This window comes from Schistocerca serialis, chromosome 6 (genome assembly GCF_023864345.2).
Source record: "Schistocerca serialis cubense isolate TAMUIC-IGC-003099 chromosome 6, iqSchSeri2.2, whole genome shotgun sequence".
Classification (NCBI taxonomy): Eukaryota; Metazoa; Arthropoda; class Insecta; order Orthoptera; family Acrididae; genus Schistocerca; species Schistocerca serialis.
This window is the reverse complement of record NC_064643.1, coordinates 595723044-595739585: the sequence shown is the minus strand read 5'-3', so window position 1 is coordinate 595739585 and position 16542 is coordinate 595723044. Positions and strand designations below refer to the sequence as shown.

Here is a 16542-nt window from a genome sequence, read left to right as displayed (position 1 = left end):
GATAGGACATTGTACAAAGTGATTATAACAAAATTGATCATTTTCTTCTATCATCATTATTTAATTTTTATTTCAGCACCAATATGATGTATGGATTATGAGAAAGCATTGTGGCATGCCCGTGTAATCCTTTTTTTTTTTTTATTTTTTATTTTTTTTATTTTTTTATTTTTTATTGAATTGGCTTTTGGCTGTCAAGTACATCGTAACTACCTTCTTCAGATGGAAATGGTGGAGATTTATTTTTAAAATGGGTTGTAGTGTAATTATAAGGCCATTGCAGACAGGCACTATGAAAAGAATGGTTCCTTCGAAAGGGCATGGCCGACTTCTTTTCCAAATCCGATGAGACTGATGACCTCGCTGTCTCGTCTCCTGCCCCAAAAACAACCCAACCCAAAAGAATAGTAGAAATATTTAAGCTTTCGGACGGTCATCCCTCAGATGTAGAATTCTCTCTCTCTCTCTCTCTCTCTCTCTCTCTCTCTCTCTCTCTCTCTCTCTCTCTCTCACACACACACACACACACACACACACACACACACACACACACACACACACACACAGATATTGCACAAAGTTATTTATTGGACCTCCTTGAAATCTTGGTTGTGGTGACAGACTGATCTGCAGGACAGCCTGAGGTCTAGTTTAGCTTGGAAGGTGACAATTTGGTTGTGAGTTGGTGCAGCCAACAAATTTGAAAGTAGAAAATCTGATTGTGGTAACAAATTGACTGGTAGTGAAGCCTAATGTTTATGTCCATGCTGTATTGAAAATTGTTCGAAAATTGAGATAATTCTAGTTGTTGTTTCATGTGCCTGTCTGTGATTCAACACCTCCTTTATGTGTTGAGCAGCAATCTTTCCTTTCCATATTGCTTTTATTCCATCCTGGACTTTACATTGTTTTCAGTTGTTTACTTTTTGTAGAAAGTATATCTCACAGTTTCTTGCAAGATCTGTTCTTTTGTTTAGGTCCTGATTTTATGTTGCCACATTGTAGGGATGGAGAGAGAATTCATTTACAACTTTTCATTCATCATTAAGATTTAATTCCATTGTGGCCTCAAGAATAGCAGCTGAACTATTTAGCTTGATCAAATTAGGCCTATATAATTTTTTGCATGCGTTAACCATTTTGAACATCTTTTACCCTAGGCAAGAAATGTGATAGTCATGAACAGATTGCATGAAGTGTACATCTACATACATTGTCTGCAAGCCACTGTATGTTGTGTGATGGAGGGTACCCTGTACCACTACTAGTCTATATACCTTTGTACAAGTACTAATCTCGTTGAGCCTATCTTCATGGTCCTTACGCAAAATTTATGTTAGCGTCCATAGAAACGCTCTGCAGTCAGCATCAAATGCCGATTCTGTAAATTTTCTCAGTAGTGATCCTCAAAAAGAGCGACATCTTCCTTCTAGTGATTCTCGTTTGAGTTTCTGAAACATGTCCGTAATACTTGCATGTTGTTCGAACCTTCCTGTAGCAAATCTAGCAGCCTGCCTCTGAATTGCTTCAATGTCTTCCTCTAATCCAACCTGATGCAGATCCCAAAACTTGAACAGTACTGAGCAGTGCGTCCCATTTGTCTCCTGTATCTGGTCTTCTTTGAAGACGAGCCACCCTTTCCCAGGATTCTCCCTGTGAACCTAAGTCGACCATTTGCCTCCCCCTGTACAGTTCTTACGTGCTCATTCCATTTCATACTGCTTTGCAGTATTATGCCTAGATTTTTAACCGGCGTGACTGTGTCAAGCAGCAGACTATTAATACTGTATTTGAACATTATGGGTTTGGTTTTCATACTCGCCTGCTTTAACTTAAATTTTTCTTCATGTAGAATTAGCTGTCATTTATTGCATCAATTAGAAATATTGTCTGTCATCTTATACCCTCCTACAATCACCCAACAACGACATTTTCCCATACACCACTGCATCATCAGCAAACAGCCACAGACTGCTGCGTGTAGTCCGTCATATTATTTGTGTATATAAAATCTATAAGATGAATGTTTCATAACAGATTTTTCATTGCTGGTGATTAAATAACTTCCTTATAAAATTAAAAAAAGGGGAAGGTAACTAACAATTAAAATTACAGCTTTATTCTGCAAAAAGTTGTTTGATGTCTCCTCTAGCCCAGTGATCATTGTAAGACTACTATTTGGATCCAGCTGTCTGAAACAATAATTTCTAGCAGAGAGTTGGCTTAATGAGGGTTACTTGGAACAGTCTGGACACAACAGCAATCAATGTGTTCGAAAGTGAAAACATAGAAAAAATAGTTGACTAGTAGATCATGGCACTGAGGTTACAGGCAACATCAATGAAAGGTAGGCCAACATAAGGCATTTCTGTATATAGTGGCCTTTTTTCACATCACTGTGGTCTGTGATGATAGTAACTTTTATGTAATTTTATATTCATACATAATTACTACAATTTTGTTTCTCAAGGAATAGCTCATACATAACTTTACAGCTTCTGTAAAAGGAATAAACCCACTGTAGATAGCTTGGTTCTTTGCTGTTTATTTCTAGATACTATTATAATTTTTGCTCCTATTCCAGGATTTCAACCACCTGCCTTCAAATAAAACTGGTTCTGGAGAAAATAGAGGACAGAGCAATAAATGCAGGTGTTTTGCTGTTCTATTAAATAATAAAAGTTCTCAAGTATACTATCAGTAGTTTATCTACCTACTTATGATTCCCAAAATGTTGTGATTATAAAAACCACTTCTATATGCCTAGTATTGCTTTTCACCTTACATACCTTTTGATCTTCAGTATATGTTGGTTTTATGGCTTATCATGTAGTACTGAACATCATGATGAGCTGAGACTTCTAAAGTAAATGCATTACATCATATTTGTTATTGGTTAGTTGCACCTCTTTTAACATTTTGAAATTACTGACATATTGTGTTTTTCTAAGATGTTATTTCCATTAGATTGTAATTTTGTTCCATATTATCCGTTCTGAAAGCATAAACATTTTGTGTCAAAGTAATTTTTTGTTTTAAATTTAGTAAAATTGTCCCTGGTTTATCCAATAATCTGATTATGAATGTTATTTGAAGAGTCTGACCTCATGTTTGAAGGGAAAGTTACTGCATCCTTGAATGTATCAGTTAAAAAATTAGTGGTAAACGTAGATGGTTAAAGATTCATGTATTCTTTATTTGGTTCATCTCACACATAAAATTTGCTTAGTTGCTCTCAAAATATTACCATTTATGAATTACTAACTTGTATAGTGGCTTAAATTTAATAAAAGTTGTCTTAGCATTCTTTGGCAGTACCCATGCTACGAGTAAATCATACAGTACTTAAAATTGACAACAAAAGTCATCTATACTGCATATGCAAATAGTTTTAATGAAAAATTAGACTATAAAACAGAAGGAATTGCCTAGGTGCAACCTCATGACTAGCTCTCTCTCATAATAATTGCATTACGGACAAAATAAGTGGTAACTGTGATGTACACTTTGTTGGGAGGGTATGACTACCTCTGGTGGTTACGATATTGTTAGCAGCTGAGGAAAGTAAATTGCACTCCAGCACTGTGCAACTGGCTGAAGAACTATAGCCAGGACTGAGACTGAGGATCCTCTAGGAAGTTACATTTAGCCAAAGGACTAACAAAAGCTGTTCACAACGATACATCTCTGGTCTTGTGTTCTGGGATATGGTGTTAGATCACTCCAAATGAATGTGGCTGATGAGAGTGATAGCAAAGGCATTCCCATTTAAAGTTGCTCCCATTGGTCACCATGCCAAGTGTCAGCTTGTGTGGATGGTTGTGAGCAGTCAATGGTCTCATGGTGTGCAATTTATTCGCTCTTCGTAAAGATAAGCTCAAACAGTCTGGGAACATAACGTATTTTTAAGTGTTGCCGGATGTAATGATGAAGAGTGCCTATAAAAACATTTATGGCCTTTGCATATACAGATATGAGTTATCAATGCGAACAGTGAAACTATGTCATGGGGCTATTAGAACTCCCACAATCACCTGTGTCTAGTTAGCCAGTACTTAGTAACTCTTTTGTGTTAGAAATGGACAGTACTGGCTAGTGGAAACAACAGCAGGGGGGATGGGGAAGTAGTAAAGTGTGCATTAAATGTAATAACTGTAGCAGTATTTTCACCAATGGTGATAGTTTCACTATTATTTAAAAGATGTAGAATACTAGATAGTGGGCTGTAATTTAAAATATAAGTCAAATTCCTGTATAATTTTTGCATAGTTTTTGAGATAGAATTTTTATATATCGCTATTGCACTTTCAGGCACTGTAGCAGAACAAACTGAGAAAAAGAAAGGGCATCTCGTGTATAGATCTTTAATGCATTGTAGCATTGAAACTGTATATTTGTGGAATAAGCGAATATAAATACAGAATCCACTAAATACGCCTCGCAATAACCCTGGGTTCGGTATGAGGCGGCGGTGAGGTGGGTGGACTGCTGTGGCCTGTTATGGGGTTGTGAACTACTGAGGGCTACGGCGGGACAAAACCTCTCCATCGTTTCTAGGTCCCTGGTTCAATATGCAATACACACAAATACACCTCAATAGCTTCAGAAATTATGGAATTGAGATTGCACTGTATGTTGTGATTTTGTTACACATCCTGGGCACAGGACGCATGATCTCCTCAGCCAGTCAGAATACAGAATGAGTGCACATTACGCGTCATGTAATCAGCCAATCGCATCACCACAATTTCATTGTGTGAACACACAAACAATGAAAACATTTTAAGAATGAAACGCAAATAAAGTATATACTCCAATGTAATGTACAAAATATTCAGTACCAAGCATAGCAATGCTGCTGTTGTGGTTTTCAGGCCAGAGACTGATTTGATGCAGCTCTCCATGCTACTCTATCCTGTGCAAGGTTCTTCATCTCCCAGTACCTACTGCAATCTACATCCTCTGAATCTGTTTAATGTATTCATCTGTTGGTCTCCCTCTACGATTTTTACCCTCCACGCTGCCCTCCAATACTAAATTTGTGATCCCTTGATGCCTCAGAATATGCCCTACCAACTGGTCGCTGTAACATACCTGTAATGTTGAAGAAATTGGAGGTGCCACTTTCTCCAGAAGGCAAAGAATTGTAGTCACTAGTCGTGCTTGCATCATTCTTCGAAAGAGTTATCGCTTTACATTCCTGCTGGGCAGGTGAAATTAACCTGCCTAAAAAAAAAGTTATGTAATATTTCTTTATGGTGTTGTGTTTCATATTCAGCTAAGTAACTTGTGGATATTATTATTATTTATTTTTTTTTTTTGCCATATTGTGTAATGGTACCTCTTATGTACTGCCATATTCTGTCCACATTCTGTGTGTGAACAGAAAGATCATTTGCATCTACGAAGTTCAGACTGGTTCACTTTAAGGTGCTGAAAACCTTTGGTATCTTGAGTGTTGTATGAACTGAAGGAGTCTCTGATAATCATTGTCACAGGGAGGATCTTTTATTTTATTTTTGTGAACAACACTTCCTTGCTCCGAAATTCAGTGGGAAGCATTTTTCGACCCTCTTGAATTTCACCAAACACCCAATTTTGTAGAATTTCCCCGAATTTCTTTGTTTTATTTTCCTAAATTTCACTTTGCCAATTCACTGCCAAACTCTGAAAATACAGCCAAAAGCAACTTAACCACATTCCTGGAAATCATGACCTATTCATAGAATAATTCTCTGTAATAACAAAGAATATAAAAGTCACTTCATTCTGAGCAATTTTACCCTAGATCACTAAACTCTCCTCGAATTTACAATTGCAGTTGATACCAATTCATGATTATTGTCAGTATAGGGTGCAAGATAGGACTTTTGTATATGACATACCATTGGAGATCTTGTAATTAAATAGTACATAAACTATAAATTATGGCATCCTTGATATAAAATATGGAGTAGTAAAATTTACAGTGGTGTAATAACAACGTCGCAATGGACCCCCCCCCCCCCCCCCCCAAATCCACTTTAATGTTCTCAGATTAAGTTCTGTTACATCCAAGCAGTACCATACCTTGGAAATAATGATATGGAAACCACAACATATTCAGAATAAAATAGCCTACGTTTGCTCAAAAAGAGTAGTAGTGTCATTGATTCATTCCCATCAATTTAAGATGTCACGTCACATCCCAGCCTAACCATACCTCTGATGAAAAAAGGAAAAGAAAAAGCAAAACCAAAATTATATATGATGCCATAGCTCTACTTATTTCTATACTATATATATTTTAATTTGGGTGTGTGCATAACGAAATAGTTACGTTGTCATTGGCTGAATAGATCATGTCCGCTGTGCTCACTGTAATTGCCTAACTAGATAACATGTCCTGTGCTCATCCCCCTGCGGGTCCGGGGCTTAGAATAGGCCCGAGGTATTCCTGCCTGTTGTAAGAGGCGGCTAAAAGGAGTGTCTCAAATTTTGGCCTTTGTGATGGTCCCCTGTAGGGTTTGACCTCCATTTTTCAAAATTTTCCCCGAAGAGTGAGCCAATTGGGGAAGGGCGCCTTACATGGTGCATCGTGTCCATCATGCACTCAGACCTATCGCATCCTTCGTTGATGTGGATCTGCACTTCTGCTCATTCTCCAAGTGTTGGGTGAGGTCACACTCCTGGGTGTGTATTTTTCCATCAACTGTGCAGTATCGTTTTCTATGCTGACGATGATAATTGACTTGTTTGTTTGGTTGCATCTGATATCCAGCACGGTAGCCAGTCCGTTGTGGTGGGGCCGCCATGTACCGTGTTCGTTGTAGCCCCCTGACCACACAGGGACCACTCTGCTGATGCTTGCGCCATTAACTCCCCACTTATGCCAAGGGGTAGATGCCCATCCCCCTGGGGCATCGGGACCTCTGCAATGGCCATCCTGCCAGGTGGCCTTTGCCGCAGCTGGGTGGCGCTCTTGGGGCCCGGTTTGGAGTGGGTGGCCTCTGGGTGGATGACACGCGATGAAGTGTAATACATCATCTCTTGCTGGTGGTCAAACATCAGCAGTATCTAAGCGTTCATGGTCTCAATTCTGTGCACAGAAGTATGACTCCAAATTGTTCCCCCCCTCTGACCACTCCATGGGAGGAACGTCGCCGGCCGGTGTGGCCGTGCGGTTAAAGGCGCTTCAGTCTGGAACCGCGTGACCGCTACGGTCGCAGTTTCGAATCCTGCCTCGGGCATGGATGTGTGTGATGTCCTTACGTTAGTTAGGTTTAATTAGTTCTAAGTTTTAGGCGACTGATGACCTCAGAAGTTAAGTCGCATAGTGCTCAGAGCCATTTGAACCATTTTGGAGGAACGTCAGACTAAGGATGGCAGCGGCTCTTATTCGCCCCAGTACCTTGTATGTTCAAGAGCTGATGGGGAATCTTTCATGATGATGAAGCCTCAGTTCTTTGTTGAGCATTTAGAGGACAAGTTTGGGGAGGTGGAAGGCTTGTCCAAAATGATATCTGGATCAGTCTTGATCGAAACAGCATTCTCTGCCCAGTCATGGGTGTTACATGCTTGCAGTACTTTAAATGTTGGAAGTTTGGTCATATGTCTTCCCACTGTACTTCCAGTGTCACGTCGAGATTGCAGATGCCCATTACATCCCAATACTCCGTATGCCCCACCTCCCATTTGTGTCAACTGTAAAGAGTACCATCCGCCTTGCTCGCCAGGCTGCAGGATTCTACAGAAAGAAAGGAAAATCATGGAGTAAAAGACCTGAACCAACTGACCTACACTGAGCCTAAGAGGAAATTTTAATGCCTACATCCTCTACGCATGACATCATCTTACGCTGCCGCTATAACAGTTCTAGCCCCATCAGCTCTGCCAACCCCATTCACCTCTCAGAGCCAGAAGACTACACCTGTCCCCTTGATGGTGGGAGGCACTTCCCTCCCTGTTGCTCCTGCACCACCTACTTCAGGAGCAACACCCTCCCAACCATCAGGGACATCCATCCCTACTTCTAAGCCGGAGAAGTGCACAACTTCTTAGGCTGCCTTTGCTAGGAAGGGGTCCCTTGGGTCACTCCCTTCCCAGATTTGTGCTAGTGGGAAAGATGACACCTGCCAGTGGCTGAAGAGCCCAAAAGCAGCTGATCGCAGAACTTCATGTTCATCCTCAGTCCTGGAGACTGAATCAGTGAAGTCCTCCCAGCCAGGGAAACCAAAGGAACAGTGAGAGAAATCCAAAAAGAAGGTCCCCAAGACCAAGGAATTGTGGTGGCATCCACACCACTGCTACATCCAAGCTCTGTGTCTGCAGATGAAGTGGAGATCCTGGCATCCACTGAGGACCTAGATCTTGCTGGACCCTCAGGCACAATGGATATAGACTGCTCGGGCAAAAAGTCAGTGGCAACAGGTGACCCTGAGGCATAAAGTGCCTCATTGAGTGTTCCATGCCTTCCCAATGTCACGATGACGTCATCCTCCAGTGAAATTGCGGCAGCTTTTTCCACCTCCTGGCTGAGCTACGGCAACTGTTAAGCTTTACAACTGCTTTCTGCACTGCCCTCCAGGAAACCTGGTTCCTGGCAATGCGGAATCCTGCACTCCGGGGCTATAAGGGATACTACAGGAACCGTAGTGATTGTAATAGAGTTCAGGAGTAGTTTGTGTTTATGTCCTAAACTCAGTCTGTAGTGAACCTGTGCCCCTTCAAACCGCTCTTTAAGCCGTGGCTGTCAGAATAAGGACGATGCAGGAATTAACTGTCTGCAGTGTATATCTTCCTCCAGATGGTGTAGTATCCCTGAATGCATTAACTGCACTGATTGATCAACTCCCTAAACCTTTCCTACTTTTGGGAGATTTTAACCCCTTGTGGGGTGGCACCGTGCTTACTGGCTGCAGTAGAGATGTCGAAACTTTACTGTCTCAGTTCGACCTCTGCCTCTTGAGTACTGAGCCCACCACACATTTCAGTGTTGCTCAAGGTAATTACTTGGCCATTGATTTATCAATTTGCAGCCCAGGACTTCCCCCATCTGTCCACTGGAGAGCAGATGACGACCTGTGTGGTAGTGACCACTTCCCCATCTTCCTGTCACTGCCCCGGCGTCAAGCCCATGGACGCCTGCCCAGATGGGCTCTAAACAAGGCGAATCTCCCACACATGGGAACATCGATGTGATGGTTGAGCAGGTGACTACAACAATCGTTTCTGTGGCAGAAAACACGATCCCTCACTCTTTAGGAAGCCCCCGGCCAAAGACAGTCCCTTGGTGGCCGTCGGAAGTCGCTGAAGCAATGAAGGAGCATCTGCGAGCTCTACAGCGGCATAAGCAGCACTCTTCCCTGGAGCACCTCATACCCTTTAAACAGCTCCTTGCTCGCTTTCGCCAGCTTATCAAACGACAGAAGCAGGAGTGTTGGGAGAGAGATGTCTCGACCATTGGGTGCCATACGTCAGCTTCCCAAGTCTGGGCAATGATCAAACATGTTTTCGGGTACCAGACCCCCAACAGGTGTTACCGGTGTTAACATAAATGGTGTGTTATCTACCGATGCAAACGCAACTGCCGAGCACTATGCTCGAGCCTCTGCATTGGAGAATTACCCTCCAGCCTTTTGCATTCTCAAACAGTGGCTGGAAGGGAAGTCCTCTCATTCACTACACACCACAGTGAATCCTATAACACCCTATTTACAGAGTGGGAGCTCCTCAGTGCCCTACCACATTGCTCCGACACAGCTCCTGGACCAGATCGGATCCACAGTGAGATGATTAAACATGTCTCATCTGACTGCAAGCAAAATCGCCTCCTCACCTTCAATCGGATTGGGTGCGATGGCGTCATTCCATCGCAGTGGCGGGAGAGCACTGTCATTCCGGTACTCAAACCCGATAAATGTGGATAGCTATCGGCCCATCAGCCTCACCAACTTTGTTTGTAAGCTGCTGGAATGTACGGTGTGTCGGCTGTTGGATTGGGTCCTGGAGTCATGTGGCCTTCTGGCTCCATGTGAGGGCGGCTTCCACCATGGTCGCTCTACAACTGATAATTTTGTGTCCCTAGAGTCTGCCATCTGAACAGCCTTTCCAGACGCCAACACCTGGTCGCAGTCTTCTTTGATTTGTGAAAAGTGTATGACATGACCTGGTGACATCATGTCCTTGCCACATTATATGAGTGGGGTCTCGGAGGCCCATTCCCGATTTTTATCCAGAATTCCCTGTTGCTTCATACTTTCTATGTCCAAGTTTGTGCCTCCCATAGTTCCCCCATATCCAGGAGAATGGGGCCTGCACGTCTCTGTATTGTCTCTTTATTTTTAGGGGCCATTAATGGTCTAGCAGCAGCTGTAGGGCCATCCATCTCACCTTCTCTGCATGCAGACAACTTCTGCATTTCATACTACACCACCGTACTGGTGTTGCTGAGCGGCACCTATAGGGAGCCATCCACAAGGTGCAGTCATGGGCTCCAGCCCACGGTTTCCAGTTTTCGGCCACAAAGTCGTGTGTTATGCACTTCTGTCAGCGTCTCACCATTCATACAGAACCGGAACTTTACCTTATGACGATCCACTCACTGTAGTGGAGACATACCGCTTCTTAGGACTGGTTTTCAATGCCTGATTGACTTGGCTTCCTCACCTCCGTCAGCTTAAGCGGAAGTGCTGGAAGCACCTCAATACCCTCTGCTGCGACGGACTCTTCAGTTACCATTAATTTTAGCTGACAACGCCTCATCAGCTAATTTAGTTTTACGTTTTATATGCGATGGTTCGTTCTATCATTCTGTATAAGTTTTGTTGCATGTCGTTTGTCCCTAATGCTTTTAGGGTGGATGTTTTAATGTGTCGCATAGTGGCTGGCTTTTCCTTTTTATTCTCGTGGTTGGCCAGCTACAGTCATCTGCTCTCTTGTTTTTACCCCTTCTACCTGTTTCGTGCTTCTCTCTATGGTTTTCTTTTTATGTTTTTGTCCATAGTAGTGTTGGTTGTCTTTCTGCCATTCTACTGGTTCTTCCTTTCTCTTGTTATTGTGCTGTACGTCTCCTTTCTTTTCTTCTTTCCGCTGTGTAATTTATTTTACTGCTGACAAGGGACCGGAGATGTCGCAATTGGGTCCCCCCCCCCCCCCCCCCCCCCCGCCCCCTCCCCTTTTAAACCAACCAACCAATCCTGTGCTCAGATTGCGTGATGAAAGCATATTGTACAATGCAATCTCGATTTCACATTTTCCAAAGCTTTTGTGCCGTATTTGGTGGATTTTGTATTTACCCTTGCTCATTCCACAAGTATGCAGGTTCAGTGCTACAGCACATTAGAGATCTATCCAAGAGAATTCCTTATCTTCTTGATTTGTTGTGCTACTGTGCCTGATGTTGTTCAATCTGTATATTGAGCAAGCAGTAAAGGAAACAAAAGAAAAATTCGGAGTAGGTATTAAAATTCATGGAGAAGAAATAAAAACTTTGAGGTTCGCCGATGACATTGTAATTCTGTCAGAGACAGCAAAGGACTTGGAAGAGCAGTTGAATGGAATGGACAGTGTCTTGAAAGGAGGATATAAGATGAACATCAACAAAAGCAAAACAAGGATAATGGAATGTAGTCTAATTAAGTCGGGTGATGCTGAGGGAATTAGATTAGGAAATGAGGCACTTAAAGTAGTAAAGGAGTTTTGCTATTTGGGGAGCAAAATAACAGATGATGGTCGAAGTAGAGAGGATATAAAATGTAGGCTGGCAATGGCAAGGAAAGCGTTTCTGAAGAAGAGAAATTTGTTAACATCCAGTATTGATTTAAGTGTCAGGAAGTCATTTCTGAAAGTATTCGTATGGAGTGTAGCCATGTATGGAAGTGAAACATGGACGATAAATAGTTTGGACAAGAAGAGAATAGAAGCTTTCGAAATGTGGTGCTACAGAAGAATGCTGAAGATTAGATGGGTAGATCACATAACTAATGAGGAAGTATTGAATAGGATTGGGGAGAAGAGAAGTTTGTGGCAAAACTTGACCAGAAGAAGGGATCGGTTGGTAGGACATGTTCTGAGGCATCAAGGGATCACCAATTTAGTATTGGAGGGCAGCGTGGAGGGTAAAAATCGTAGAGGGAGACCAAGAGATGAATACACTAAGCAGATTCAGAAGGATGTAGGTTGCAGTAGGTACTGGGAGATGAAAAAGCTTGCACAGGATAGAGTAGCATGGAGAGCTGCATCAAACCAGTCTCAGGACTGAAGACCACAACAACAACAAACTGTGCCTGAAAGTGCGATACAGATATATAAAAATTTAACCCTTGACTTTCAATATGTAGGCCCACTGATTGAGGTTCAGTGTATGATTTTATCTAAATTGCTTTATAACTAATGCAGTCAAACTATGTTTCAGTTTCACTTTGTTTTTATGCAAGGCCACACATTCCAGTTATTGAGGAAAGGGAGGGATTGTGGGAGATGATTTCTGCATTTGTACTCTTTTTTTTGTGTTATACATGCCCTCTTGGAGGTACATATGGTAAGTATAGTCTCTGTCTGAATGTTGTATAATGCTTGTGGTGGGAATGTAGATTCTCCCAGAAGGACCCTATAACTGCCATACATGTTGTCAAAGAATCAATTTCCTGTTCAACAGTGCTGTGTAGCATGAGGTGATTTATGTAGATTATGCTACTGTGCATTCTTGCATTTGTTATAGTAGTTATTCATTTTTGTATTCTGTATAGTGCTAACACATTTAGTGGAAAACAGGTATTACCCCTGTGACACACTGTGTCATCGCTGATTTGAAAAGTGTGCTGCAGAAGGATTGGTATAGCTTTGAAAACAGACAGTAGATGCTTGTTGTGATATAGCAGGGTAGACTTGGGGTTCGCCAGCTTGCTCGTCAGTTTGCAGGTAGGCTACACATCTGGAGATGGATTTCAAGAGATGGTGTCTTGGTAGTGTTACCAATTGTCTTGTTATCACAAGCTGTGGGGGTGTTTCAGAGGCTCACTGGTCTCAGTACAGGAACATTGTGTATTTCATATAACAAGGTTCCAGATTTAGTTGCGAATTTGAAGGTGGTGCAAACCACTGATATAAATAATAAGAATAAAAATTATAATCTGTAATCACAAATTGAATAGTTGGCGGTGGTTATTGAGAAGAGTTCTTATGCTATTTTGTACAGTAGTAATATCCAGCCTAACAGGAATTTTCCTTTGTGTATTGTAAAGATTTGTTGCTACTCTTGTCACCAACATGATGTCTAACAACAAAAAACCCAGTAGTCTGGATGAGGCAGTCATAGAACTCAGCACCTTTTGGCCCAGAGCAGTATTTCTTTGTATACTATTTAGATGACAGTTTATTGCATTGTATAATAAGTTGTACATCCATTGTTGCTTTATTCCCTCAGGACTGAAATACACCAGAAACAATATGGTTATGTAATAGATAATATATTATTAGATTTATTGAGCTTGTGGTTTATTAAATGAATTAGTTTCTCTCTCTTCTCTGTCACAAGCCAGAGTCGACTGTGCGAAATATATCAGTAAGTCTCTTGCATGTGGCAGATGGTGTATTTATGACTTGGTTTTCAGAGTTCGTAAACATAATGTGGATGATATATTACAATTTTTGTAGCTTGGGTGTCCGTTCATATTATGTCTATAACATCTTTTAATGTTTTTTACTATTGTGCAGATTAACTGTAGTCCGATACTGCACTACCAACTCACAACCAGTCAGTCACCATCCAACATAACTTATACCCTGGGCTACAGTACAGATCATTCTGTCACCACAACCTACGTTCCAAAAAATAATATAGACCCAAAAAAATATTGTGAGTGTTCTGTTCTTTTCCATAAGACATTACGTGCCACAAATTCATTATGTTACAGTATGAAGCCGACATCCAAAATCAGTAGTTTGAGTCGACCATGCAGTTATTGTGTGTCACTGATTCAGTTCCACTTACATTTGGGTCTTGGGAGTTATGAAGGTACCAAATTTCCTTTAGTATTTATCAGTAAACTCTTCCGGGCTAAGTTGCCGTGGTCGATCTGTAGAACTTCTTCTCCCTGACGTTTCGTTCTCAACTACGGAGAACATCTTCCGAGGTGAGTCGACGACTGGCTGCTAGGAGCTGGGGCCGCCGCTTATATAGAGATCGTAGGGGGCGCCACCGCACGTCACATGGCGTCGATGTGCAGCTATCTCTGGCTATCGTCTGTTCTCTCGATTGCAGGCAATCGATTGTCACGTGATTGATGCAACGTCGACTGCCATATCTTATCCTTTAGTATTGTTTAGGTAGGAAACCCAAATGTGTAGCATTTCATTTCCTTCTGCAATAGTGTTAGTATATGACCTTAAGTATCTACTTCGAAATATAAATTACATAATATTGAAAGCTGTTTGTTAAGTTTAATTCTGTGTAGACCTATGAAATGGTATGAGTTATCAACAGTACTGGAGGTTTTCCACCTCAGTCTTATAACCAACATCTCTGTCACTTTTTGAATGAAGGAAGTCACATTTGCCACAGTCTTGATGACAGCAATAAAATGAAATGGTTGTTCAAGAAATTGTCAGGAAATAACAGGTAACACACCCTCGAAGCACTGGATGAATTTGAAATCAATATCTGCTGATAGTATTACTGTGTATCGTGAGATATGTTACTGGTAGAGACTGAAGGAATGAAATGCTCTATTTAACAGCGCAAAGAAAAACTGGTGTTATTGATTTTCAAGATCATCTATAGATGGAAAAGTCATCTTTAACAAAAAAGAAAAAACTAAGTACAAATAAGAGGCAGTTCTCACTGTAAGAAGTATGAATAAATGCTAACTGGGCCAGTGAAAAATTGAGGTGCTATCAATACTGACCACTTTTTGACGTTCTAGCATCTGAGATTGATGCCATTATTTTATTGTTAAGCAGTTGAATTGGAAGTTACTAGAACGCGGCAAAAGCAAAAATGCCTACTAGAAAGTTTGTTTGTGCATAAGAACTGACTGCTAGTTGACAATTTCTTGTCAAACTAAGGGAAATAATTTACCATTTGACACCAAGCATTACATAACTGTGGGGCGAAAAACTGACCTGGAAGTCTATTCTACGTTGATATAAATTTTCTGCTGACCAATTACATGATTTTTTTTTTTACTTTGCGTTTTGCTAGGTGCTGTGTGGGTACATAACTGCTGAAGGACAGGAGAGATGCAACAAATGAACCAAAGAGCTCTAAAGCTCAAACAGGGGTTGTTATTGTATCATGTAGTAAAGTCCATAAACAATATTGAAAATTGTTAATGACTTCCAGAGACTGTAGAAAACATTTTAATCCAGCATTCTGAGACATATCTAACTGAAAGAGATAGACCATTTCAGATAAACACAGTGTCTCTGTTCTGGACAAAATGTTGTTACAGTGCAGTTGGCTATTTTGTAGACTTCATTTCTAACTTGTGTTATGGGGTGAAAGTGTAAGCCATTACTTCATAATTTTAGCAAACAGCATTGAAGAACCAGTGTTGACAGTAGTGTATTTTTAAATAACTGACGGCAATGCTCACCACATCAGCTGCATTTAGCAGGTGCCCCCTCAGGAAACTCAGTTGTTGAGGGCAGAGTTTGGAATTAATTAGCTTGAGCATGGAGACTGGTGCAGGCTGCCAGTCCTCTATAACAGAAGAGTGTGAACATGCTTATGTGACCACTTTGTAATGTGATTGTGGAACGTTATAGATTAGCTACAAGGAGTGAGCATCTTGACTTAACCAACTACAGTGTATGGATAGTAAAAACATATTAATAAAAACTAAAGTCTTAAGGTTATCAAGTGATAGTAAGATGAATGGTTGTTGAGATATCCACTAAAAGTGTTAAGAGAACCATGAACTATAACATTGTGTTATCTGTGTATACTGTATCATATTTCATTTTAATATATTATTGCATCATTTAAAACCATAAAAAGTTTGGAATGTTCCAGTACTGATACAAGCATATACCATTTTTGCTAGTTAAGCAGATACTAAATGGAATCAATGGGCAGTGCTCTTCTCATAGAGCAAATAGGAGCCTTTAGCATAGGTAGTAAATAGTTATATACAACACCCGTGGGTTTGTCTCATCCTTGAGTCTGAGTGATCTGCCCTTCCTTTTTACCTTTCCTGAATCTGTCCCTCTTTCCTCCCTGAGAAAGGAACTAATAGTTTCAAAAGCTGGGATAGTTCCCTGTATATTGACATTACTCTTGCTAATACTAAGTTTTTAACCCCATGAAATTAAGTACTGGGCACCAATTCTGTCACATAGTTTTATACTATTCTCAAGCGAATTTTTCTTCTGACATAGTTAGGGAAGGGGGTGGTTGTCATTCCAGCCCTGTAATAAGTTAAGAAAGAAATGCGTGGTGCTTCATTCTTCATCTTTGTAATAATTACTACCACCACTTGGCCATCTCAATTAGATTGTTCACGTATGAACATTTTGTGGGAAGCCTAGCTTTTTTTTCATCTGTTTTGTGTCAACTGTTTA

General features: G+C 41.0%; 1 protein-coding gene across 1 annotated transcript in view; it reads left to right on the top strand.

Moving 5' to 3' along the window:
- Positions 1–16542, top strand: part of LOC126484628 (UBX domain-containing protein 6) — a 63999-nt gene that overhangs the window by 1335 nt on the left and 46122 nt on the right. The window contains exon 2 of the mRNA XM_050108216.1: positions 2585–2652. The gene's annotated coding sequence lies outside the window, so the exon portion shown is untranslated. The remainder of the gene's footprint in view (positions 1–2584; positions 2653–16542) is intronic.